General features: G+C 49.3%; 1 long non-coding RNA gene across 2 annotated transcripts; it reads right to left on the bottom strand.

Moving 5' to 3' along the window:
• Nucleotides 1-592: 592 nt before the first annotated feature.
• Nucleotides 593-25,687, bottom strand: LOC310851242. 2 transcript variants are annotated; one of them, XR_014567637.1, is made up of 4 exons: nt 25,555-25,687; nt 23,823-23,916; nt 22,892-23,021; nt 593-760 (listed from the first exon to the last, which is right to left on the bottom strand). It is a non-coding gene; the product is annotated as an uncharacterized lncRNA (long non-coding RNA). The 2 variants fall into 2 exon arrangements; XR_014567638.1 differs by lacking the exon at nt 593-760 and adding an exon at nt 22,023-22,190.

Raw genomic sequence — 25,687 nt, 5'->3', positions numbered from 1 at the left:
CGGACCCTACAATCATCTTCATGTGCCTCCTTCCCCAGAGGTCCAGTAGGTGGGAGAGGTAGTTTCCTTTTTCATTTCTTTTTCTCCTCCTGTTTTTAGTAGGTATTTTGTATTTTTATGCTCTCAACCGCCCTGAGATCTTTGGGTGGAGGGCCGTATACAAATATAATAAAAATAAATGTTAAAAGGCGAGTGGCGAGTCTCTAACCCTCCTAGGCAGAAGGTTATGAAGCACAATGTTCCTTTTCCAAGCAACTTCTGTCAAATGAGCCAGCCTGGCCACTCCTGTCTGTCAGGGGGTTCAGCCAAGTCAGAATTGTGATTGGTGAGTGACTTGTATCGGATCCAATAGGGAAAAAAGTCACAATAACTTTAAAATAAACAACTTATTTCAAATTAAGCAATAGTTAATAATCCATTAGTATCTAAATAGCTGCTGATAGCTGAGATAGGCATGCCTATCACTTTCATTATGCTATGTACCAAATTTTGCAAGTAGTGATATCAAGCAAAGACAACAGATACACACTGAAATGATTTATTTCATTTATTGATTGATTGATTGATTGATTGATTGATTGATGACTGATTTATTTATGACTGATTTATTCAGATTCTTTTACATGAAAGTAATTTGGGTGGGATTTGTAAAGCTCAGGGACAGGGTTTGGAGGGATCATCCAGTTTATAGAACTCATATTCACATTTCTTTGGATTGAACAGTGCTTTACATCCCTGACGTTCGACAAGACGAAAGTGCCTAAAAAGAAGAAGAACAATGTGTAAACTAAGGCTTCCCTGAGCTTATGGAGATCTTGTAGAGGAGCGCTCCTTTCTCCTGCTCGCTTAAGACATGCCAAGAATGATTGGAACTGCCTGGCAGAAAAGCAGTTTTGCAAGATGTTTGCTCCATCCAGGGAAAACCAAGCACATGGAATGCACATGTGTAATGGTTATAAGGGATTACTTGTGCGTAAGTTGCCGTTACTTTTGGCTAGGTTGCCTGGCTAACCATGCCTCGGCTGACAGCCCTCACTCCGTGGCCGTTCAGTCGCTTGCAGAATCCGTCAGTGGGCGTTTCTTGAACCTCTTCCAGCATAGACGTTGTCTGACGCCAAGTCTCCGCCTACTCTCCCTGCGCGGGACTCTTCTGCCCAAGGAAGGAGTGGGCAGAGGCGTGCCCGTGCTCTCTCCACTAGTCTCGGGTGAAGAGTCTTGGAGACCCCTCTCCGAATCAAATATCTCCCTCCCTTCTCTACTGGTGTTGCCCTGAATTCCTTCCCCCCTGCTGGTCCCCTCTCCTGCATCGCTTTGGAGCCTTGCCTCCACCTCTCGCTCTGATGTCAGTTCCCTGACATCCACCTCCCTCCCAGGACCCCCTCCACCCCCGGCCCGACCCTGTGACGTAACTTCGTCTCTCTCTTCGACCGACGATGCAGGGAATCCCCGGAAGGAGATGCCGTCATCCTCCGAGGACTCAAACCCTGCTTCCCACCCGCTCCGATTTCTTTGCGCGGGACGGGCTTCCCAGTCCGATTCCTCCTCCTCTGACGTTTCTCCTCCTTCCTCTTCGGAAGCAGGAAAACCCACAAAATCCTCTTCCTCGTCTGTGGTCCCAAATTGCTCCTCCCAGAACCTCTCTATTGGTTTGGGCTTACCCGGATACCTGTCGTGGAACTCCTCCACAAGATATCCATCATCTATCTCCCCCGCGGGAACCCACGTGTTTTCTGACTCGGGCTCCCCTTCCCAAGCTACCAGGTACTCCACCTGCCGCCCCCGCCACCGCAAATCTAGGATCTCCATCACCTGGTTGTGGTGTTCCCTCTCCTCTACTTGCGGGTGTGTGATGCCTTCTCCCTCTTCCCCCCGGAACTCCCGTTCCCCCCTGTACAGTGAGAGTAGGGACCTATGAAACACCGGGTGGATTTTCATGCTGTCTGGCAACTTGAGCCTGAATGCCACAGGGTTCACTTGCTGCGTTACCTGAAAGGGTCCTAGCCGTTTTGGCCGTAGCTTCTTGCACCCTCCCTTAAAGGGTAGCCCTTGGGTGGACAACCACACCCGGTCCCCCACCCTTATAGTTTCCCCTTCCCGGCGACGCATGTCTGCTTGCCTCTTGTAAACTTCCTTGGCCCTTTCCAAGTTCATCTTAAGTTCCTGGTGCAGGGCCTCCATTTCTTCCACAAACTGTTCGGCCGCAGGCACGCTCCACCCTTCATCCCCCCTCCTGGGAAAGGCCCTGGGGTGACACCCATAATTAGCCATGAACGGGCTCATCCCCGTGGACACATGCTCAGCGTTATTGTATGCAAATTCGGCCAGCGCTAGTCTCTCTACCCAATTGTTCTGTCTCTCGTTGACGTAGCAGCGTAGGTATTGCTGTAAAATACTGTTCGCTCTTTCTGCTTGCCTGTTGGTCTCCGGGTGTCTTGCCGTTGAGAATCCCATCTCCACCTGCAATAAGTTCATGAGCCTCCTCCAGAACCTCGAGGTAAATTGTTTCCCGCGATCCGAGATGACCCTCGAAGAAGCTCCATGCAGCCTGAAGATGTGGTCAACAAACAACCTGGCCGTTTCCTCTGCCGTTACTGCATGTGAGCAAGCTATGAAGTGGCACATTTTGGTTAGCAGATCCACTACTACCATGACTGCTGTCTTCCCTCTAGACTTGGGCAAATCTGTCATGAAATTGATAGATACCACCTCCCAGGGCCTTCCCGGTGTGGGTAAGGGTTCCAGCAACCCTGCTGGGGCAGCCCTCTCCCCTTTAGCCCGTTGACAGCGGTCACACCCACGTACATACTCTTGTACATCTTCCCTCACCCTTGGCCACCAGAACTGCCTGGTAACCAGCAACATGGTTTTGTGTTGACCAAAGTGCCCCGCTGTTGGGTTGTCATGAAGCTGTTTGAGCACCCTTTCCCTCAAGGTCTCCCCTGGTACGTACATCGCCGCTTTGTAGTACAGCAGTCCTTCCCTTTCCTCAAAGCCTCCCTGGTCTCCCCTCGCTTCCCTGAGTTCCCTGATTCTGGTTTGAGCGAATTCGTCGTGGCGAATCAGCTCGGTTAGTTCTCGTTTCCCAACCAACGCTCCCCCCCACACCCATCGTTCCTCTGGGAACACATATCTAACTTCCGGCGGTCCCTCTCCTTCTGTGTATTCCGGCTTCCTGGACAGCACATCTGCCCTCACGTTCTCTTCTCCTGGCACGTACTGGATCTCAAAGAAGAACTTTGAGAACTCCTGTGCCCATCGAATCTGTCTCTGGTTGAGAATTCGAGCCGTTCTCCAGTATTCCAAGTTCTTGTGGTCCGTGCACACCTGGATCTTGTGCTGGGCTCCTATTAGCAGATGTCTCCACTGCCGAAAGGCTGCGTAAATTGCAAGCAGTTAGCGATCATACACCGTGTAGTTTTGTTCCGACTTGCTCAGCTTCCACGAGAAAAAGGCGCACGGTCTCCAGGCGTGCTGGCCCCCCCCCCGGCTGCAACAACACCGCCCCGATGGCCCGATCCGATGCGTCTGTCTCCAGCCTCATTGGCTTCTGCAGATCCACGTGCAGGAGTTGCTTCTCCGAAGCGAACGCCTTCTTTAGTCTTTCAAAGGATTGTTGGGCACTTTCGGTCCAGACGAACTTCCTCTTGCTACTGAGACAATCCGTGATGGGTGCGGTCAAGTGGGCAAAGTTTTTGATGAACTTCCGGTAGAAGTTGCTGAACCCTAGGAACCTTTGTACTTTCGTGTTTTGGGGGTCTTCCAATCCAGCACCGCCTGCACCTTGCTGGGGTCCATAGCTAGGCCCCTGTTCGACAACTTGTACCCCAGAAATTCCACTTCCCTGGAGTGAAATTGGCACTTCTCCAGCTTGACCCACAACTGGTGCTTCTGCAGTCTCTTTAGCACTTCCCTGACATCCTGGACATGCTGTTTCTCATTGTCCGAATAGATTAGGACGTCGTCAAGAAATGCTACGCAGTTCATGTACAGCAGGGAACCCAACACGTGGTGCATGAAGGCTTGAAAACAGGTGGAGCCTGACTGTAATCCAAATGGCATGACCAAGTACTCAAAGGCCCCTAGGGGGGTGAACATGGTGGTTTTCCATTCGTCCCCCTCCCTCATCCTTATCAAATTGTACGCTCCCCTGAGGTCCAGCTTGGTGAAGATCTTTTCCTTCCTTACCCAGGTTAAAATGTCATCAATTCTGGGCATTGGGAAGGTCACGGGTTCCGATACAAGGTTTAACGTCCTATAGTCTACGACCAATCTGGGCTGATTCGTGTTTTTTTTGTCCACGAAGAACACAGGGCTGCCCCCCACTGCCTTAGATTCTCTTATGAAACCTCTTTTCAGGTTCTTGTCAATAAAGTTCCTCAACTCCTGCATCTCCCAATCCGACATGGCATACAGCTTACCCACTGGCAGCTGCGCCCCTGGGAGTAAGTTGATTTGGCAGTCAAAGGGCCTATGTGGTGGCAGCCTGTCCACCTCCCTCTCACTGAAGACCTCCTGCAGGTCAGCATACTGTGGCGGCACCTCTCCTCTCGGCTCCAGTGCCGTTCCCGCCACTCTGGCCACCCTCAACCTTGGCTTTTCCTCCCCTAGACAGTGTTCCAAACAGTGAGCTGACCCAAAGGTGACTGTCCGTTGATGCCAAGCCACTACTGGATCATGTAGTGCTAGCCAGCTCATGCCTAATATTATAGGGGGTCCCGCCAGTGTGGCCACGTGAAAGGCAATGGTTTCCGTGTGCCTGGAAACCCTCATTCTCATTGGTGGGGTTTGATGCGTCACCTCCCCCCCCAGCAGTTCCCTGCCATCTATCGTGGTGAGGGGAAAATCCAGTGTCAGTAGGTGGAGTTGGTGCTCTAGTGCGAAGTCCTTGCTGAAGAAATTGCAGGAGCTGCCTGAATCCAGCAGTCCCTTCACCTTGACTGGGTGTCCATTTGGGAGTTCTAGCACCACCTCTATGGCTATTGACGCCTTGGGGGGTCTGGTTGGGGCACTTCCATTAGTTGCTGGCCTGGCTGCTGTGCCCCCCGATGGGCAGTCAAGCGTTGGCGTTTCCCTGCACCTTCTCCTCTGCCCCCTCCTCCTCACCACCAGCGGCTCCCACCATCCCTTGCCAAGCCTTTCTTTGTGGACAAGCCCTGGCAAAGTGTCCTGGCCGTTGGCAGAGGAAACACTTCTTGGTGCCTTTGCCATCCTTTCCCTCCCTCTTGCGTCCTTCGCTGGCGTTTGAAACCTCGCGTGCGCGCCATCGATTTCCATTGGCTCAACGGACCGGGAAGGCTGCCTTGGCATCTCAGGAATGCGGTAGTCAAGGCAACGCTCTCCTCTCCCTTCCCGCTTCTCCAAAGCGCGCGCTTCCTGTCTCACGCCTATCGCAAGCACAGCTTTGGTCAATTCGTCCATCGATTGCGGGCGGAGCGCGCGGGAGAGCTCATCCTTCACGGCTGGGGACAACCCCTCCTCAAACAGCATTTGTATAGGTGGGGAATCTAGGTTCCACTCCAGCCGGTGTATTAACATCGCAAAACGGGACCAATAGTCTCTAACTGAGAGGTCCCCCTGCTTGCACCTCATCAGTTCCCGCTGGGTCACACTCTGTTCCACTTGGCTGGAATACATCGCGTCCAAAGCCTGAAAGAACCTCCGAAGGTCCCTCATGGCAGCATTCTGTGTGGCCATTAGGGGTCTAACCCATTCACGCGCCCCATCCTGCAGATGCCCACGATATATGCCACCCTCTCTGCATCATCAGCAAAGTCATCATGCTGCAGTTCCAAAGCGTACTCTATTTCCGTTCGGAACGCGTTATAGTCCTGGGGCTTCCCCCCAAACTTGTGTACCAGTCCAGGCACTTTCCTTGCCATGGGGGTGGGTCTGACCTGTGCATCCTGAGCTCGCCTTTCATCCAGCCGCGCCGTCAGCAGAGCTACACGCTGTTCCAAGTCCCGGTTCCTCTCCACCAGATTCTGCACTCGCAGCTTGCTCCGCGGCGCTGGCACCTCCAGTCTGACTCATGGTCTCCTGCCTGTGCACAAGTAACGTCGAGGACTGACGGATTGCTGTAATGGTTATAAGGGATTACTTGTGCGTAAGTTGCCGTTACTTTTGGCTAGGTTGCCTGGCTAACCATGCCTCGGCTGACAGCCCTCACTCCGTGGCCGTTGAGTCGCTTGCAGAATCCGTCAGTGGGCATTTCTTGAACCTCTTCCAGGATAGAAGTTGTCTGATGCCAAGTCTCCGCCTACTTTCCCTGCGCGGGACTCTTCTGTGCAAGGAAGGAGTGGGCAGAGGCGTGCCCGTGCTCTCTCCACTAGTCTCGGGTGAAGAGTCTTGGAGACCCCTCTCCGAATCAACCATCTCCCTCCCTTCTCTACTGGTGTTGCCCTGAATTCCTTCCCCCCTGCTGGTCCCGTCTCCTGCATCGCTTTGGAGCCTTGCCTCCACCTCTCGCTCCGATGTCAGTTCCCTGACATGTCTTCCACAATATGCCATTGCATGTTGCTGTACAATGATTCTTCCCCACCCCCCACTATGTTTGCAGTGGTTGAGGGCAGCACCCATGCACAAAAGAGGGTGAAGCAAAATGTTGGTGCAAAACCAAGAGGCCAGCCAGGAGGGAGACAGAAGGAGACAGGGAGGTGCAGGAAAGAGGAGGGGTCCTCTTCCATCGGGTGCATCGGGGTCCCTCTCCCCAGCACCAACTCCTAGGTGGTCTCCCAAAGTCCAAGCTTCAACGCAGCGAACGCCTGGTCATCGGATGATTGGAAAGGCACTCTGGACATGCTCAATTTTATGCAACATATCTTCAGATGTAAATATTAATTGGGACACCCATCTTCAGCTAATTCCGTCCATGAATTTTAATTGAGCAGAAGGTCTTCCAGAGAGAACGGGGCAAAATAATTTGAAAGAGATTAATAGACCCAGTGCCATTCTGAGTATTTGGCTTACCTGGAACAGCACAGCATTCCCTTTTCACTACATACGCATTGCATGCAATTCGGTGAATTCCACTTGACGAGTCTTGGATGCTTGCTCCCATCAATTGGATCAGTACACTCAGTGGGCAGCACTGGCTGACCTAGGGAGAGAAATCCTATACATTTAACATCAGCTCCCAAACAGCTCGTGAAATCAGAAGCTGCTGCTCAGCACAATGCACAATGCAGAGACTGTGCAAGAGAAGCCCAGTGGCTGCAACTTGTCCACTTGTCCAACTCCTTCTGTGCTTCTGACCGCAGCCTGATATGTGGAAATGTAGTAGGTAAAGTGTTTCCTGACATGGAGAAGTGCAGTGGGAATCTTTGCCACCTTTATTCTTGCATGTCCTGGTTGCTGACCAGAAAGGTAGTGACCCTGGACGTCTGTCTTGCTTATACTGCGGCCCTGCAGTCTCCTGCTTGCGTCTGCAGACGGTGGTTCCAAGCTTTAAACAGGGTGGGAGTGAATGGGTTGCCCTGCGGATGGGGAATCTGGCCGTTTCAATTTCTATCAGTTATTATTATTGTTACTATTTATATACCATCCTCAGGGCAGGATTTATTATTATTATTATTTATTTATTTATTTATCTTTTATTTTTATTATTATTTATTTATTTATTATTAATTATTATTATTTTATTATTATTTAGTAAATAAAGATAAAGTATTATCAATCACAATATTTCTTAGTTGTCTGGCTACTTGTTTAATTATCCCCGAATAAAGTCAAACTGCCACGAAAACCCCACCTACTTGGGAAAAACAAGCTAACAATGAGTGGTCACTGATGAATAAGTAATAAAGAAAGAGGGCAAAAATCTAAGATGCAGCCGATTGCTGGCTGAAAGAAGGCCAAATTAAGATGCAGCCAATTGGTGGCAGAAAAAGCAGTAAACTCAGGGACTAGCTGAGGGCTACCACAATCGCCAGCTGGCACTGGCGATTAGCAAGGAAGTAAAACGCTAAATAAACCGCAATAGCAAATTAAGAATAAAGGCCAAAACGGAATAAGAAGCTATTTGCTGCAAAGGTTAATGAAGGAACAAAGGCTAAAGGAATAAGACGCTAATTAAATTGCCCAGGCTAATAAAGAATAACAGCTCATGAAGAAATAAAGGCAAATTACTTCAAGGTGAAAACCGCAGAAAGTTACAACAAAACCACAAAAAACTCCTCAGGCAAGGTACTAAGGGACTCTGTGCCCTCCCGACTAGAATTGCCCCACTCAAAATGGCCGCCGCTGAAACCACGTGGTACACCCAAAATGGCGGCCAGGCAGGTCGTTGTCTGGGCGACCAGGAAGCTGGATTTTAAAAACTGCCGCTGAGGATGTTCACGCGTACCTCCCGGGTTTCAATTGCCACTGAGGGTGCACCTTAAACCTCCCGGCCTAAGATAGTCTGAAGCCAAGCCCCACGGGTGCGAAGTAAAAAACGAAAGACTGAATGGGGTGAACGGACAAAAGAACGTAAAAAGCAGAACGCACTGGCCCTCCGGTTCAGCAACCCGCTCACTCTCCCGGAGCTGCCCCTTTCCCCCCCGCTCCCACTTTAAAACCTTCAGTGAGCTCACTATAGACGATCCGGGAGCCCTCTATGGAACGCTGTGAGGTTCGCGTGATGAGACGCGGCAAGCAAGCGGGCGACGTAGAGGAGGCAGAGAAGCGTCGGCTCTGAGGCACGTAGTTCTTGAGCGCGGCAGCCGCTCGCGCTCGTGAGTCCGGCGAAGCGGGGCGGCACGAAGGGCTGAAGACTACCGCTTGCGATTAGCAGACCCGACAAGGAAGGCAGCAGCGCGAAGCAGAGTGATCAAAACGCGTCCGCTCCTGGTCCGCGTGCTGCCGTCCCGAAGCTAAGCCGAGCGCTTCTCGAAGCGAGGAGGAGGCGTGACACCAGCCAAACGCGTCCGCTGCGAGGGAGAAAAGGGGCGAGCCAAGGGCTGCCCCGACCTTAAGTGGCCTCTGGAAGGCCCGCCCCCGTCGCCAGCCGATTGGCTGGCGCCGCGGGTGATGCAAATAAAGGGAATCCCTGCTTCCGGCGAGGCTGACGCCAGTCCCGCGGGAGTGTGGGCGGGGTCGCGAGCCCGCAACCCCCCCTCCTCCTGAGTTCGGTAGTGGCATTATATACCATCCTCAGGGCAGTTCACAACCTACAAAACACAAAATACATAATAAAAGTAAGAGCTTAAGCAGGGACTCATCAATGAGAATATGAGACGGGAGCAGCGTCAGGTCATTTTAGACTCTGAGCAGCATCACAACATCCCCAGAAGTGTAGATTTAAAAGGTAGCCGCATTTTGGTCTGTGTTCTGGTTCTGCAAGAGCAGATTTGGTAGGTGTATGCTAAAAAATCTCTAGTCAGAAACACATTTCCCAAACATTAAATACTGATTTGGCTAAATGAATAAGCTGCTTGACAACATCATTTGTTGTTGTTGCTGCTGCTGTTGTTGCTGCTGCTGTTATTAACTTACCATCTTTAATTTCTGCTTTGGGCTCCCTAAACATGCAGGATCCCTGACACAAGGCAAGTGTCAAAGACAAGGCAGTCAGGCTCAAGAGGACTTTCTGCAAAAGAGACACACACATGCACAAATCATTCAAGATGGTGTTATCATATTTATAGCCTCTCTCTTGCTGTTAAAAAATGCATTGTATGTGACTAAATTTTAGTCAGAGCAGAGCCAATGAAATTAATGTGCCTAAGTTAGTCTAAAGCACAGAGCCTAGGGCTTGCCGATCAAAGGGTTGGCGGTTCGAATCCCCGCGACGGGGTGAGCTCCCGTTGCTCGGTCCCTGCTCCTGCCAACCTAGCAGTTCGAAAGCACGTCAAAGTGCAAGAAGATAAATAGGTACCGCTCTGGCGGGAAGGTAAATGGCATTCTGTGCGCTGCTCTGGTTCGCCAGAAGCGGCTTAGTCCTGCTGGCCACATGACCCGGAAGCTGTACGCCGGCTCCCTCGGCCAATAAAGCGAGATGAGCACCGCAACCCCAGAGTCGCTCACGACTGGACCTAATGGTCAGGGGTCCCTTTACCCTTTTAGTTAGTCTTGTCCATCAATTTCAATGGATCTACTCTGGGTATGATTCGCACTGGATTCAACCCAAGGCCTTTGAAAAATTCCCTCTACATTAAGTTTATACACTTCAGTAGCTGAGTTGGGTTACTTTATACTTATTGGGATTTTTTATAAAGTAAACTGCCCTCCCCCACAAATCCCATAGCATTCAATACCTCAGAAACATCGATTTTGTTTATATATCTGTTCTCAAAGTCCATCAGTTTTGGGTTCTGAGCCACAGCAAAGAGAGGAGCGATCAGAGATAAATGATTATTTACATTAAAGCACAGGGTGATGCTCAGGTTGGCCAAGAAAATGCCTTTGGCCAATTCCCCCGGCCAATTTCCTGACAAATGCAGGAAAGAAAACAGTCAGAGGGAAGCTCAGGCTATGTGGTTTGTACCCTGGGGTTGTTGCTGTGAGAGTTCCAACTGGAGATCATTGTAATGAGTCCTAAGTAATTAACCTGAGCAGCAGGGTTGCGCTGGAATTTATATAAAAAAAGTTTCACTACCCCAGCTAAAGATAACTAAATAATGTTGTGAGCTCTGGTCTGAATGGGGGTCTGGATAGAGAGAAGGCATAACCTCCAAATGCTCTGATTTTCCAGGGACAGTTCCAGAATTACAAAAGCCATCCCGGCTTTGGATTTACTCCCCAAATGTGAGCTCTAAAGCTATAAAGCAGGGGTCAGCAACCTTTTTCAGCCGTGGGCCGGTCCACCGTCCCTCAAAACTTGCAGCGGGCCAGACTATATTTTGGAAGAAAATATGAAGAAATTCCTATGCCCCTCAAACAACCTAGAGTTGCATTTTAAATAAAAGGAAACATTCTACTCATGTAAATACACACTGATTCCCAGACCGCCCGCGGGTCGGATTGAGAAGGCGATGGGGCCGCATCCAGTCTTAGGTTGCCTACCCCTGCTATAAAGCACAGACTGTGCCTGGAAAAAGCAGAGGAAAAGTAAGGGTGGATAAAACTTCAGATAAGCCTGGAGTCTGAGAAAGCCTCAGCAACTGAGATACACAATCCTCATAATTCTGAATGCCTTTGCACACCCCCTCTCCACACCACAAATCCCCCTTTCCACCATTTAAACCTAATCTAGATTAAAGAAAAAAATGTGTACCAACTGTCTCCAAAGCATTCCACTTACCATCTTGGTTTTTCAATGAGTTGCTGGCCAACTCTTATTGGGGCATGGAGGAAAGAGCTCTGGTGTCCCTCAGGTAAGTCTGTGGAGTATCCCATGCCCCCTTTTATAGAAATGGGAAGGAGGAGGGGCAAAATGAGAGGGATGGAGGTCCTAACGGGGGAAGGAAATGCTTGCCAGGAAGGAAACATTTGCTTCTGATGACATAAATGTTTCCAAGAACAGCCTGGAGAGTTCTACGTCTTCCGGAGATATTCATTGAACCAGAACTGATATTCAGAACCAGAACTGGGAACATGAAAATCATGTTAAATGTTATTAGACCAGGATAGTGTTGAGTTCTGCAAGAGATATGGCTCTAGATATTTGTCTTTACAGCCTCACCTGAAGAAGGATACTGTCTAAAAAGGCCAGCAAAATGAACAAGGGGGTAGAGCAAAGTGGAGAAAGTAAAGTTTTTATCTCTCATAACACTAGTACTTGTGGACATCTCCTGCGTTGCCAGGAGAGTTGGCCAGGTAAGGGGAGGGACTGACCAGCCCACCCAACAGTGGGCAGAACTTGCCTGGGAGTTCTCAGTCGGCTCCAGAGCTTCTCCCACCCTGCCCTCCCTCAGTTAAGCCTTCTTTTGCAGGTTAACCTCTTCTCCACAGGTACGCAGGCGCTGCTACATTATGGTCGCTGTTGAAGGGCTGGAAAGGAATTTTCCTGCATTGGCAGATTTTGCCTTCCCCATAGCAAAACGTCACAACTTTGGCGGTTTCAGACCTTGGGCGGAATCCTTTAGTCTGTCTTCCCTAAATGGGGGGGGGGGAGCGGTGACCCCTCCCCCACGGTGCCGATCCCAGGGTTCCCCATTAAAGGGGTTGTTTTGAGGGGAGTCATTGGTCATACGCTGTTAGGTTGTCATTGCTCTCCTCCTGCGACGGTGGCAAAATAATAATAATAATAATAAATTTTATTTATATCCCGCCCTCCCCAGCCGAAGCCGGGCTCAGGGCGGCTAACAACAATAAAACAGTACAAAAGTACAGCACAAACAACACTCTAAAATCATTCATTATAAAATTGATTCAAATCAAGCCAAAGGCCTGGTGGAACAGCTCTGTCTTGCAGGCCCTGCGGAAAGATGTCAAGTCCCGCAGGGCCCTAGTCTCTAGTGACAGAGCATTCCACCAGATCGGAGCCACAGCCGAAAAAGCCCTGGCTCTAGTTGAGGCCAGCCTAACTTCTCTGTGGCCTGGGACCTTCAAGATGTTTTTATTTGAAGACCGTAAGTTTCTCTGTGGGGCATACCAGGAGAGGCGGTCCCGTAGGTACGAGGGTCCTAGGCCGTATAGGGCTTTAAAGGTTTAAGCCAGCACCTTAAACCTGATCCTGTACTCCACCGGGAGCCAGTGCAGCTGGTATAGCACCGGGTGAATGTGGTCTCGCAGCGAAGACCCCGTAAGGAGTCTCGCTGCAGCATTCTGCACCCGCTGGAGTTTCTGGGTCAGTCTCAAGGGCAGCCCCACATAGAGCGAGTTACAATAATCCAGTCTGGAGGTGACCGTCGCATGGATCACAGTGGCTGGGTCAGGGCAAGAGAGGTAAGGAGCCAACTGCTTAGCTTGGCGGAGATGAAAAAATGCTGCCTTTGTTATAGCTGCAATCTGCGCCTCCATGGAAAGAGAGATTACACCCAAGATTACACCCAAACTCTTAACGGACGGTGCTGGCACTAATTGCACCCCCGCAAGAGATGGGAGTTGCCCCCCCAATCCCATATCATCCCGTCCCAGCCACAGGACCTCTGTCTTCGAAGGATTTAACTTCAACCGGCTCCCACGTAACCATCCAGCCACAGCTTCCAAACATCTGGTCAGTGTGTCTGGGGCCGAGTCAGGATGGCCATCCATCAACAGATAGAGTTGGGTGTCATCAGCATACTGATGGCAACCCAGCCCAAAACTCCGGACAAGCTGGACGAGGGGGCGCATAAAAATGTTGAAAAGCATCGGGGAGAGTATCGCACCCTGAGGTACTCCACACACCAAGGAGTGGCGCGATGACAATTTCCCCCCAAGCGCCACCCTCTGTCCCTGACCAGAGAGAAACGAGCGCAGCCATTGAAGGACTGTGCCCTGGATCCCCACGTCGGCAAGGCGGTGGTCCAGGAGTTTGTGATCGACCATGTCGAAAGCTGCTGACTGATCTAGAAGAATCAGCAGCCCCGACCCGCCTCGATCCAGCTGTCTACGAAGATCATCTGTTAGGGCAACCAGAGCCGTCTCGGTCCCATGACCCGCATGGAAGCCGGACTGCAATGGATCCAGAGCCGATGTTTCATCCAGAAACCTACCAAGCTGTTTGGCAACCGCTCTCTCAATCACCTTACCCAGGAACGGAAGATTCGAAACCGGGCGGTAATTGGATAGATCTAAAGGATCTAATGATGTTTTCTTTAAGGGCGGGCGCACCACTGCCTCCTTCAGTTCCGCAGGGAATGTCCCTGTGCCAAGGGACAAATTGATGATATCCCCCAGGAGGGCCTGCACCTCGTCTGGACACGCTCTAATCAGCCAAGACGGGCACGGGTCGAGAGGACAGGTGGTGGGCTTTCCAGCTCGGAGGAGTCTGTCCACATCGGCTGGGGATATCCGGTCGAAGTGGTCCAATACTGGACCCGAGGACAATCGAGGGGCCTCCAGTTCCTTTATTGTATCCAAATTGGCAGGGAGGTCATGGCGAAGCAACAAGACCTTCTCCACAAAAAAGCTCGCAAATGCCTCACAGCTATGTGCCAAATTGTTATTTAAATTTGGCTGTCCCTCAAGGGGCGTTAAAGACCTGATTATACTAAATAATTGTGCCGGGCGAGAGCTAGCGGATGCAATGGAGGCCGAGAAGTAAGACATCTTAGCAGCCTTCACCGCCATCTCATAGGTTTTCATAAAAGCCCTATAAGATGTTCTTGAGGCTCCGTCACGGGCACCCCGCCATACTTGCTCTAGCCGTCTGAGGTCCCGCTTCATTTTCCGGAGCTCTTCGGTAAACCAGGGAACCCGGTTTCTGCGGGGTCACAGAGGGCGCTTAGGTGCGATCTCATCGATGGCTGCCAGGAGCTGGATATTCCAGCCCTCAACAAGCTCAGTCAATGAGTCGCCAGGGGGAGCAAGGTCCCGCAAGGCTTGGCAGAATCTATCAGGGTCCATCAGCCTCTGCGGGTGAGCCCAAATCGGCTCGCCACCTAAGCAGGGTGGGGGTGGAAAGTCAATCCTGGCTTTCAGAGCGTAGTGATCAGACCATGGCACCTTCATTGAAGGAGACATGATCACATCTATACCTACGCCAAAGATCAAATCCAGCGTGTGGCCTGCTTGATGTGTGGGACCCGAGACAAACTGGGAGAACCCTAGTGTCGCCATGGAAGACACCAGGTCCAGAGCCTGTGAGGAGGGAGTGGCATCAGCATGGATGTTGAAGTCCCCCAATACCAATAGGTTAGGGAACTCCAAGGCCCAGCCGGCCACCGCCTCCAGTAGGCCTGACAGGGTGGCTGCTGGTGCGCTAGGTGGCCGGTACACCAGCCAGACAGCCAAGCTCACCTCAGAGCCCCACACTAGGCCAACACATTCAATGCCGGGGATCGATGGCGATGGTAGAGCCCTGAAAGGACAATCTTCCCGGATTAATAATGCCACCCCTCCCCCCCGGCCCACAGTCCGCGACTGGTGGAGGACGGAGAAACCCGGGGGCGCCATCTCTCGTAAGGTAACTGTTGCCCCTTCGCGCACCCAGGTCTCCGTCACACAAGCCAGGTCGACCCCCTGCGAGGTAAAGAAATCTCACAGGGTGGCGGTTTTGTTGCCTATAGACCTGGCATTGCACAGCACCAGTGACGGAGGTGAGTAATCCTTACTCACCCTACCCTCGTCTCTCGGGATGGGGCGCAGATTGGAAGGGGTACGAGCATATCCATATCTCGATCCCCTTCGCCTATTACATCTGCCCCCACCGCCATACCTCCCTCGCCCCTCCACGGTAGTAATCCCAAGCCTCATAGTAGCCTCCATTGATGGCAATTAATTTTATTCTTTCGCAGCCTAAAACAATAAAAACAAAAACAACCCAGAAAAACAATAAAACAATACAAATAAAACTACAAAAATTACAAATTCATCAAAATCTAACAAATTCCCAAACCCACCCACACATCCATCCCACCCCATATATGAAAAATCTAAAGGGAAAGGGAAATTTTAAAACATATTAAAACATGTTAAAAAGAACTCTGCACCCCTTCGGGTCCTCCTGGGCAGTAGCAGCATCAGTGGCATCAATCGTCCTTGTGAGGCCCCACCCTGGGCCAGATAGTAAGTGGCAGGAGCAGTCCTTGTGAGGCCTCTCAGGCCCCGCCCTGGGCCAGATGGTGAGTGGCAGGAAGGAGCAGGGCCCTCAGACACTCACTCAGGAGAATCCTCCTGGGCAGCAGAGCGCAGCAGTCCTTGTGAGGCTTCAGGCCCCACCCTGGGCCAGATGGTGAGTCCATGGGGGGCGGACTGGGGGGCGGACTGTCTGCTTGAACAGACGTTCTCCAGAGCCAGCCCAATCCCCACATATTCTGGATAACTCTGATGTTCCCCAGATCCCTGGCTGGGGACTGGGAGGGATAAACACCCAATGCCTAAGCCAAGGTCTCCCTACAGCTGAGGTTTTAATAAACCTGCCTGGGAAGAGGGATTGATTGTTAAACTACTCTCGCTGAGAGGAATTGACACTACTTGTAAAAAGGTAAAGGACCCCTGACAGTTAAGTCCAGTCGTGAACGACTCTGGCTTTACTGGCCGAAGGAGCTGACGTTTGTCCGCAAACAGTTTTTCCGGGTCATGTGGCCAGCATGACTAAGCCACTTCCGGCGAAACCAGAGCAGCGCATGGAAACGCCATTTACCTTCCTGCTGGAGCGATACCTATTTATCTACTTGCACATTGACGTGCTTTCGAACTGCTAGGTGGGCAGGAGCTGGCACCAAGCAACAGGAGCTCACCCCATTGCGGGGATTTTAACCTCTGACCTTCCAATCGGAATGCCCAAGACTCACTGGTTTACACCACAGCGCTACCCACGTACATCTCCCAAAATATTGCTGAGGAATTCACCTCCCTGGGGCTCCAGGGAAGTGGTGTTTTCTGCCTCGGCGCAGCCGTAGTCTGCTCCTGGTTGGCCATGTCTTCCTCCCTGCGTGGCCGTTGGTGCCTCTCCCTTCTTGCTAAAAAGCCCCCGACCGCAAGGTTGCTAAAGATGCCTTATGACTGAACCATGAACAAACAGATTACCTGGGAAGGTGGGACTGGCCATCCTTGGAAGTTTTAGAACCGAGACTAGATGGCCTGGGATTCTTTAGCTGTGCCCTCCAGAGTGGGAGAGGCAGATGCTTTCAGGACCAGTTACAAACACACACACACACACACACACACACAAACACACACACTTAAAGAGGCCTATGTATGTAACTACAGCGGCAAGGATTCTCTACATTTAGAAATGGAAGGACACCCTCAAAGGAAGAATGGCTGATGGAAATCCTGGAATATGCAGAGAGGGCAAACCCGAGGCAATGATTAGAGACACAAATTGAGAATCTTTGAAGGAGGACTGCTTAAAGCAGGTATGTTTTGGGACTACAGTTCCCACCATCCCTGACCACTGGTCCTGTTAGCTAAGGATGGTGGGGGTTGTAGTCCTGGGACATCTGGAGGGCCAAGTTTGGCCATGCCTGGCTTAAAGGGAATGGCCATACCCAGGGCCGTCTTTACCGGGGGGGGGGGCAAGGGTGCAGAGCACCGGGCGCCAAATTCTGGGGGGCACCAGGCGCCCACCGATGAAGCCACCTAAGCATATTGTATTGAGCTGCACTGCGGCAGCGGGGTCAGCGACACTTTTGACATGACTGATCTTGCGCAGCATGCCTGCCGCTCACCAAAGCCGGGAGGAGGGGGAGTGACAGGAAAGAGGGAGAGACAGAAAGAGAACGCGCCTATCTAGCGACGGGAGTGTGCGCAGGCTCCGGAACCTTCCCAAGAAGAACTCGTATATGTGTGCTCACAAGGGCCCTCCCAGCTCTTCTAGAAAGACGGTTGCTCCCACAATGAAAGGCTGCCCGAGACGGCTCTCCCACGCATGCGCACAATGCCCGCCCGTCTCATCTTCCAGACACCTCCCTACGACCGTAAGCGCATCCTGGAGTCTTTACACTTTACAAGTGTTCTTTGTCTTCTTTAGAAAAGCTGGTTTAAAACAAAAACTTTTGGAGCTGCGCAGGTGTGAGCGCTATTTATCAAATGATAATAGTGACACAGGCATAATAAAAGTTAATTTGGGAGCTAAAGTAAATTTGGGGGTGCTGGGCGGATCTTTGCACCCCTGTGGAGCTTATGCTAAAGACAGCCTTAAATAGACTGTAGTCTATTTAATAAGTTTTTTCCCATACGAGAAGACCATAGTGGGGATTAAAGTGTAAGAAAATAGCAGAACATATTAAGAAACATGCTAAAGAGGATGAAATTGGATAATTGGGTGATAAGCATCAATGTTGGGTGAGCAGGAATCACTAGTTTTGTGGAATTGGAAAATAACAAAATGTAGGAAAACAAAATTATATAGCGAGATAGTCGCCTTTGACTGGACTTAATTGTCCAGGGGTCCTTTACGTGTGTGTGTGTGTGTGTGTGTGTGTGTGTGTGTGTGTGTGTGTAGAATCATAGAGTTGGAAGAGACCACAAGGGCCATCGAGTCCAACCCCCTGCCAAGCAGGAAACACCATCAGAGCACTCCTGACATATGGTTGTCAAGCCTCTGCTTAAAGACCTCCAAAGAAGGAGACTCCACCACACTCCTTGGCAGCAAATTCCACTGTCAAACAGCTCTTACTGTCAGGAAGTTCCTCCTAATGTTTAGGTGGAATCTTCTTTCTTGTAGTTTGGAACCATTGCTCCGTGTCTGCTTCTCTGGAGCAGCAGAAAACAACCTTTCTCCCTCCTCTATGTGACATCCTTTTATATATTCGAACATGACTATCATATCACCCCTTAACCTCCTCTTCTCCAGGCTAAACATGCCCAGCTCCCTTAGCCGTTCCTCATAAGGCATCGTTTCCAGGCCTTTGACCATTTTGGTTGCCCTCCTCTGGGCACGTTCCAGTTTGTCAGTGTCCTTCTTGAACTGTGGTGCCCAGAACTGGACACAGTACTCAAATCATCCTTTGCTCATATTAATAGGCTGCTTGACAATGTTGCTATTTTTTATCTCTGCTTTGAAGGGGCCAAGGAAGCAAAACCCATGGGGCAAAACAATCAGTGGTAGGATGACTTTCTGAAAGAGGCAAAAGAGAAGGAAAATCAGCAGATGACTATAACAATTCTGGGTCTATCAAGATCTTGAGATCATTTGCTTGCTCATTTAGCTGTGTTTTTAAATTAAGCCATAAGATTAAGCTGATTGCCATTTTAATGAACTGTGTCAGAAACAAAACCGGCTTCTTTATCTGCCTTTGTAATCAGGGAAACTGATGGGAGTTGCAGTCCAGTGACATCTGGAGGAGGAACTTCAGCTCCGTTGAGATGCACAAAAAGGCATCGCACTCAATGGCAGAGGCAGACTTTAGGAATATGGCGCCCAGAGCGAGGACAAAATTTGGCGCCGCAAAGATTCATTTGGCACCCTTCCTCCTCCCGCCTTCCATTCAGCGCATGCTCTCAAGTGCATTATCTCATAGTTGCGGCGACAAAATAACCCAGGGTTTAACTTTGAGTAGGTACCCGTAGAAATATAGGTTTTATTATTAATACCTGGATGGGGGAACTGCCTAGACCACCCTCATTCTGGCACTGTCAATGAGCTACCCAAGAAACAAGAGTTGAGCTATACTGTGGTTGTGCCTTTTTTTCAGCGTCAAAGACAGTTTGGGATAATTGGCTAGAGCAGAGGTTTTCAGCCTTTTTGGGTCCAGGGCTCCCTTGACCAACTACAGTCTTTCTGTGGACTACTGTGGGGCTCAGGAGCCCAGTTATGTCACCTCTTTCCTGCAGAGCCGGCAGCCCCTCACCCCTCCCTTGTGGAGGGTTCCCTCAGCCGCCTCTTCTCCCCTCTCCTTGGGAGTCCTCTGGGCAGTCACTGCTGCCACTCCAGGTCTCTGAACTGCCCCTACTCCGGCCCCCAAACTGGGCCTCTGCAAACTTGTGTTGAGGCTAATCCTGAGAGACTGAGCATTTTTTAAAAAATGGCACATAATTACCACCCCAAAATACCCAGAATCTGTGTTGGGTGTGTTTGTGACTCCCCTCCCAAGAAAAAATGAATTCTGCACTCAGAAATGTTATGCTAGTTAACTTGATTTGTAAAGGTTTTCAGAAGCCTACTTCTAAAATCTAGTTTTTATTTAAAAAAAATCCAAACCAATCCTCTGCAAATTTCCAAAGAAACCATCAGGAAACCATGAAAGGTCTGCAGGCACACGATGAATGCAGGGCACAGTAGATGGTCCAAAGGTCAAAGAGGACAGAGAAACGTTCAAGCACCTTATCCTTTCGCTGCTGATCTGTGTAAATCTGCCTTTCCTCTGCAACTTTTCCAGCATTTTACAAGATCCAGTTGTAAGAAACTGTTGGATACACTAACACATAAACCATAATTTGTTATAAGGCACTCAGAGTGGCTGGGACAATCCAGATGGGTGGCATATTATTATTGTTGTTATTGTTATTGTTATTGTTATTGTTGTTGTTATTATTATTATTATTATTATTATTCTGCTTACCATCCTGGCTTTTCGATGCACAAATCCTTCCGGCTAAGACACAGCTGCTTCTCCAAGGGCTGTTCCTTGCAAGTGACTCCAGGGAATCTGCCTCCCAAATGTATGCAGATATGGGGCCAGAGATTAAGCTGAGGAGATGCCTCCTTCATGTTGCAGTTCTGGTGTACTAATGTGTCAAAAAAAAATAAAAAAGTTAACGAGAAGAAAATATTTGCTTCAGACTTTAGTTTGTGTTCATTTTGAAGAATGGCAACAGAAGCCTCTTCAGGAATATTTGAAACAGAGCTTTGAGCAACAGTCTTTAAAACTCCTCCAGCTTATTTATGGGCAGAGAAAGTGGAATTTCATTGAATTTCTCCGGGGAGAGGAGCATGTCTTACCATTGGCAGAAGTAGGATCACAGCTTCTTTGTTTTTCCTTCCTAGGGTTTGCAGCAGTGGCAACTCTGTTGGAAGCCTGGGCATCCTTCTGCGTCATCCCAAAGGGTGGGAGAAGTGTTGAGGCCATTTCACTTCCCCTGCTTGGGCTGCCTTTTGAAAAAGTGGGAGACCATTTTCCTTCTCTTTGCTTTGCTGCTTAACAAAAAGGGGCAGGAGACATTCTCTTGTAGGCAGGGGCTTTTGAAAAGCAGGGAGGGGTGCCAGGGCTGGTTTGCCACATCCTGGCCAGGCAGCTGCTCTAGCCATACAGGAGTTTTTGGAAAGGGGTGTATATGTCATGCTCGCTGCTCTAATTGTTCAGTTTTGCTGCCTGCCAGCCACATGCGGGAGTGACAGGCGGCTACTTTCCTTTTTTTAAAAAAAGTGTTTGTTTGGATGGAGAAGAGTGCAGGAATTGCCTGTTGCTTGTGTTGCTGCCTGCCAGTCTTAAAGGGCTCAGGATCACGATACCAAGGATTGACTCTCTCCTACCGGTCAGGGGCTAGACTAAGGAGGAATGGTGGGGACCCCCCCTTCTCCTGAACCATCCTGAGAACAGGAGGGCAGTATAGATTTAGAACAGTGGTTTGCAGAAGGGCATAACCGAGAGGCTGCAGAGGGGAGAAGCTGGGAAATATTGGGAGAGGAAGAGCCGAAGAAGCAGCAGCACCAGGGGAGAGACAGCTGACAGACTCTGTGTCCTTGGAAAGGATTCCTGGCCAGCCCCCCTTCCGGGGCCAGGTGGGCATCAAGGGTAGCAGAACAGAGAGCTCAGAGGCAGACAGCTCAAATCAGCCGATGCAGGAGTGACGTAGAATAGGGGAGACCTGGAGGGGAGGGGACTTTACTCGGAGCAATGCCTTTATTTAGGGAAGACTGCATTCCTTTGTCACGCTTTGTGAATTATTGAATAACTGGCTTGGTAAGAACTTTCATCCTTTCTCTGCCTCTTGGCTGCCACCGTGGGAGGGATCGGATCCCCCAAAGCCTGACACTACCCGGACCCTACAATCATCTTCATGTGCCTCCTTCCCCAGAGGTCCAGTAGGTGGGAGAGGTACTTTCCTTTTTCTTTTCTTTTTCTCCTCCTGTTTTTAGTAGGTATTTTGTATTTTTATGCTCTCAACCGCCCTGAGATCTTTGGGTGGAGGGCCGTATACAAATATAATAAAAATAAATGTTAAAAGGCGAGTGGCGAGTCTCTAACCCTCCTAGGCAGAAGGTTATGAAGCACAATGTTCCTTTTCCAAGCAACTTCTGTCAAATGAGCCAGCCTGGCCACTCCTGTCTGTCAGGGGGTTCAGCCAAGTCAGAATTGTGATTGGTGAGTGACTTGTATCGGATCCAATAGGGAAAAAAGTCACAATAACTTTAAAATAAACAACTTATTTCAAATTAAGCAATAGTTAATAATCCATTAGTATCTAAATAGCTGCTGATAGCTGAGATAGGCATGCCTATCACTTTCATTATGCTATGTACCAAATTTTGCAAGTAGTGATATCAAGCAAAGACAACAGATACACACTGAAATGATTTATTTCATTTATTGATTGATTGATTGATTGATTGATTGATTTATGACTGATTTATTTATGACTGATTTATTCAGATTCTTTTACATGAAAGGAATTTGGGTGGGATTTGTAAAGCTCAGGGACAGGGTTTGGAGAAATCATCCAGTTTATAGAAAACATATTCACATTTGTTTGGATTGAACAGTGCTTTACATCCCTGACGTTCGACAAGATCAAAATGCCTAAAAAGAAGAAGAAGAATGTGTAAACTAAGGCTTCCCTGAGCTTATGGAGATCTTGTAGAGGAGCGCTCCTTTCTCCTGCTCGCTTAAGACATGCCAAGAATGATTGGAACTGCCTGGCAGAAGAGCAGTTTTGCAAGATGTTTGCTCCATCCAGGGAAAACCAAGCCCTTGGAAAACATTTGCCCTGAGGCCAAATTCTCCTGGGGAATCCAAGCTGAATGCCTTGCAAAATATGCCATTGCATGTTGCTGTACGATGATTCTTCCCCACCCCCCACTATGTTTGCAGTGGTTGAGGGCAGCACCCATGCAGAAAAAAGGGTGTAGCAAAATGTTGGTGCAAAACCAAGAGGCCAGCCAGGAGGGAGACAGAAGGAGACAGGGAGGTGCAGGAAAGAGGAGGGGTCCTCTTCCATCGGGTGCATCGGGGTCCCTCTCCCCAGCACCAACTCCTAGGTGGTCTCCCAAAATCCAAGCTTCAACGCAGCGAACGCCTGGTCATCGGATGATTGGAAAGGCACTCTGGACATGCTCAATTTTATGCAACATATCTTCAGATGTAAATATTAATTGGGACACCCATCTTCAGCTAATTCCGTCCATGAATTTTAATTGAGCAGAAGGTCTTCCAGAGAGAACGGGGCAAAATAATTTGAAAGAGATTAATAGACCCAGTGTCATTCTGGGTATTTGGCCTACCTGGAACAGCACAGCATTCCCTTTTCACTACATGTGCATTCCATGCAATTCGGTGTATTCCACTTGGTGTGTAATGGATGCTTGCTCCCATCAATGGGATCAGTACACTCAGTGGGCAGCACTGGCTGACCTAGGGAGAGAAATCCTATACATTTAACATCAGCTCCCAAACAGCTCGTGAAATCAGAAGCTGCTGCTCAGCACAATGCACAATGCAGAGACTGTGGAAGAGAAGCACAGTGGCTGCAACTTGTCCACTTGTCCAGCTCCTCCTGTGCTTCTGACAGCAGCCTGATACGTGAAAATGTAATAGGTAAAGCGATTCCTGACATGGAGAAGAGCAGTGGGAAGCTTTGCCACCTTTATTCTTGCATGTCCTGGTTGCTGACTAGAAAGGTAGTGACCCTGGACGTCTGTCTTGCTTATACTGCAGCCATGCAGTCTCCTGCTTGCGTCTGCAGACGGTGGTTCCAAGCTTAAAACAGGGTGGGAGTGAATGGGGTGCCCTGTGGATGGGGAATCTGGCCGTTTCAATTTCTATCAGTTATTATTATTGTTACTATTTATATACCATCCTCAGGGCAGTTCACAACCTAAAAATGCAATCTAAAAAACACAAAATACATAATAAAAGTAAGCGCTTAAGCAGGGACTCATCAATGAGAAGATGAGACGGGAGCAGCGTCAGGTCATTTTAGATTCTGAGCAGCATCACAACATCCGGAGAAGTGTAGATTTTGAAAGTAGCCGCATTTTGGTCTGTGTTCTAGTTCTGCAAGAGCAGATTTGGTAGGTGTATGCTAAAAAATCTCTAGTCAGAAACACATTTCCCAAACATTAAATACTGATTTGGCTAAATGAATAGGCTGCTTGACAACATCATTTGTTGTTGTTGCTGCTGCTGTTGTTGCTGCTGCTGTTATTAACTTACCATCTTTAATTTCTGCTTTGGGCTCCCTAAACATGCAGGATCCCTGACACAAGGCAAGTGTCAAAGACAAGGCAGTCAGGCTCAAGAGGATTTTCTGCAAAAGAGACACACACATTCACAAATCATTCAAGATGGTGTTATCATATTTATAGCCTCTCTCTTGCTGTTAAAAATGCATTGTATGTGACTAAATTTTAGTCAGAGCAGAGCCAATGAAATTAATGTGCCTAAGTTAGTCTAGGGCTTGCCGATCAAAGGGTTGGCGGTTCGAATCCCCGCGACGGGGTGAGCTCCCGTTGCTCGGTCCCTGCTCCTGCCAACCTAGCAGTTCGAAAGCACGTCAAAGTGCAAGAAGATAAATAGGTACCGCTCTGACGGGAAGGTAAATGGCATTTCTGTGCGCTGCTCTGGTTCGCCAGAAGCGGCTTAGTCATGCTGGCCACATGACCCGGAAGCTGTACGCCGGCTCCCTCGGCCAATAAAGCGAGATGAGCACCGCAACCCCAGAGTCGCTCACGACTGGACCTAATGGTCAGGGGTCCCTTTACCCTTTTAGTTAGTCTTGTCCATCAATTTCAATGGATCTACTCTGGGTATGATTCGCACTGGATTCAACCCAAGGCCTTTGAAAAATTCCCTCTACATTAAGTTTATACACTTCAGTAGCTGAGTTGGGTTACTTTATACTTATTGGGATTTTTTATAAAGTAAACTGCCCTCCCCCACAAATCCCATAGCATTCAATACCTCAGAAACATCGATTTTGTTTATATATCTGTTCTCAAAGTCCATCAGTTTTGGGTTCTGAGCCACAGCAAAGAGAGGAGCGATCAGAGATAAATGATTATTTACATTAAAGCACAGGGTGATGCTCAGGTTGGCCAAGAAAATGCCTTTGGCCAATTCCCCCGGCCAATTTCCTGACAAATGCAGGAAAGAAAACAGTCAGAGGGAAGCTCAGGCTATGTGGTTTGTACCCTGGGGTTGTTGCTGTGAGAGTTCCAACTGGAGATCATTGTAATGAGTCCTAAGTAATTAACCTGAGCAGCAAGGATGCGCTGGAATTTATATAAAAAAAGTTTCACTACTCCAGCTAAAGATAACTAAATAATGTTGTGAGCTCTGGTCTGAATGGGCTCTGGATAGAGAGAAGGCATAACCTCCAAATGCTCTGATTTTCCAGGGACAGTTCCAGAATTACAAAAGTCATCCCGGCTTTGGATTTACTCCCCAAATGTGAGCTCTAAAGCTATGAAGCAGGGGTCAGCAACCTTTTTCAGCCGTGGGCCGGTCCACCGTCCCTCAAAACTTGCGGTGGGCCAGACTATATTTTGGAAGAAAATATGAAGAAATTCCTATGCCCCTCAAACAACCTAGAGTTGCATTTTAAATAAAAGGAAACATTCTACTCATGTAAATACACACTGATTCCCAGACCGTCCGCGGGTCGGATTGAGAAGGCGATGGGGCCGCATCCAGTCTTAGGTTGCCTACCCCTGCTATAAAGCACAGACTGTGCCTGGAAAAAGCAGAGGAAAAGTAAGGGTGGATAAAACTTCAGATAAGCCTGGAGTCTGAGAAAGCCTCAGCAACTGAGATACTCAATCCGCATAATTCTGAATGCCTTTGCACACCCCCTCTCCACACCACAAATCCCCCTTTCCACCATTTAAACCTAATCTAGATTAAAGAAAAAAATGTGTACCAACTGTCTCCAAAGCATTCCACTTACCATCTTGGTTTTTCAATGAGTTGCTGACCAACTCTTATTGGGGCATGGAGGAAAGAGCTCTGGTGTCCCTCAGGTAAGTCTGTGGAGTATCCCATGCCCCCTTTTATAGAAATGGGAAGGAGGAGGGGCAAAA

Source organism: Podarcis gaigeae, assembly GCF_964106915.1.
Source record: "Podarcis gaigeae genome assembly, chromosome: 8".
NCBI lineage: Eukaryota > Metazoa > Chordata > Lepidosauria > Squamata > Lacertidae > Podarcis > Podarcis gaigeae.
This window is presented reverse-complemented; position numbering and strand designations above follow the sequence as displayed.